At 34.4% G+C, this 2,183-nt stretch overlaps 1 non-coding gene across 1 annotated transcript; it reads left to right on the forward strand.

The window, feature by feature from the left end:
* The first annotated feature begins 337 nt into the window (after positions 1–337).
* LOC128042235 (small nucleolar RNA R71) lies at positions 338–444 on the forward strand. The gene has a single exon (XR_008197441.1). It is a non-coding gene; the product is annotated as a small nucleolar RNA R71 (small nucleolar RNA).
* Positions 445–2,183: the final 1,739 nt, after the last annotated feature.

Here is a 2,183-nt window from a genome sequence, read left to right on the forward strand (position 1 = left end):
TAAACATTCTGGATTATTCATCTCTCCTCCATTCGTATTGCACTACAGCACCGGATGTACCTATGTAGAACTATATAAACCATTAATTTTCTTATTTAAAAGTTCTACTTTATTCGATAACATGGTGATCGCATCTAAGTTGAAAACACCAGCTACTTTCATCGGGTTTGTTCTCAGGACTTGCCACTGATAATTATTCAGTGTCATTTCTTCTATAAACTAATAAGCAGCTTCAAGTGTTTTATTGTTGAAAGTACCACCGGCTGCTGCATCGATCAATTACCTAGTTAAGAGATTCAAACTGTTGTAGAAGGTTTGAACCTGTAGCCATAGAGGTAACCCATGGTGAGGGCACCTTCTCAATAAATCCTTATACCTCTTCCATGCATCATATAGGGTTTCTAAATCAATTTGAATGAAGGAAGAGATATCATTCCTCAACTTTACTGTCTTAGCTGGTGGAAAGTACTTTAGTAAGAATTTCTCGGTCATTTGATCCCATGTAGTGATAAAATCTCGTGGTAAAGAATTCAACCACTGTTTAGCTTTGTTCTTCAACAAAAAGGGAAACAACCGTAAGTGAATGGCATCATCAGAAATGCCATTAATCTTGAAAGTATCGCAAACTTCTTGAAAGTTAGCCAAATGAGTATTTGGATCTTCGTCCTGTAAACCATCGAACTAAACAAACTATTGTACCATCTGATTAGTGTTCGGCTTCAGTTTGAAATTATTCGCAGCAATGGTGGGTTTCACAATACTCGATTCAGCCCCAGTTAGAGTGGGCTTGGCATAATCGTGCATAGTACGAGGGGCAGGATCCGGATTCGCAGCAACTATAGGAGGTAGCTGATTATTCCGATTATCACCCATCTCCTCAATAACAATAACAACGTCCTCTTGCCCGTCTACTATATTCTGTTGACTTTGCCTTGCTTCTCTACAATTTCTGCGAGCTGTACGTTCAATCTCACTATCAAATAATAATGGTCCCGATGGGTTTCTTCTAGTCATAAACTAAAGAAACCTGCCAGAAGCAAATAAAAGAAAAATTAGAAAACAAAAATTAAACTAAAAACAAAAATAAAATGCAATAAAAATAAATTGCTAAATTAATAAAAATAAAGTGTACCTAATATTTTAGTCCCCGACAACGGCGCCAAAAAATTGATGATCACTAAACTAACTATAATTACAACAAAGACAAGCACACCTGTCGAACAATAGTATAGCTATGGTGAGTAGAGAATATCATATCCACAAGGACTAAAAGTACTAGTAATTATCGTTTTTCTATTATTTAACCGAAAAATTGAAGTGATTGTTTTTAATCTAATTTAACTAATCTAATTTACCTACGAACGCAACAGAGAATGAATTGGGAAAAATAACTGAAGACAACCATTGAGAAAGACAATACCCAGGAAAGAATCCACCTAGACTTCACCTATTATTCTGAATCTGAATTAAACGATTTATTCACTTGTGTCTTGATCTGTAGAAATCCATAAATTATGTTAATATCTCTTTCGAGAGTAAGAACAACTGACTCTAGGTTGATTAATTGAAATCTCTTTCTAATTAAAACCCCTATTGTCGGATTAACTCGATCAATGGATTCCTCTATTAGATTTGACTCTAATCTGGTAGATTTATGTCGTTCTATTTCTAGGATTGAATGCAACTCCACTCAATTATGATAGATCTACTGTTAAACAGGGACTTTTGCTCTACTGAAATAAGCACATTAAACATGAATTAATATCCTGAAAATATTAAAATACGAAATAAACATACATAATTGAGAACAAGAATCAAGTATTTATCATGTAAATCAAAAATCAAATAATAAGATTCATCATAGGTTTCATCTTCCCTAGGTATCTAGGGAATTTAGTTCATAATCTGAAAAGAAAAAATCTTGAAGTCAGAAAAACTACGAGACATAAAGAAATTCAAATAAACTTCAAAAGAAGTTGAAAGGAGATCTTCAATCTTGAAGGAGATCCACTTCTGAGTTGGCTCTGAGGTATTCTTCGATTAATTTCTTCAATCTTCTCTGTGTGCCCCTTAGATATTCTTCTAGTTGATATTTATAGACTTTAGAATGCTCAAAAAGCGTAAAATTTGGGCTTTTTCGCATGTTTGGGAAATGAGGTACGATATCGACACGAGCTGGCACA

This window comes from Gossypium raimondii, chromosome 6, assembly GCF_025698545.1.
Source record: "Gossypium raimondii isolate GPD5lz chromosome 6, ASM2569854v1, whole genome shotgun sequence".
Classification (NCBI taxonomy): Eukaryota; Viridiplantae; Streptophyta; class Magnoliopsida; order Malvales; family Malvaceae; genus Gossypium; species Gossypium raimondii.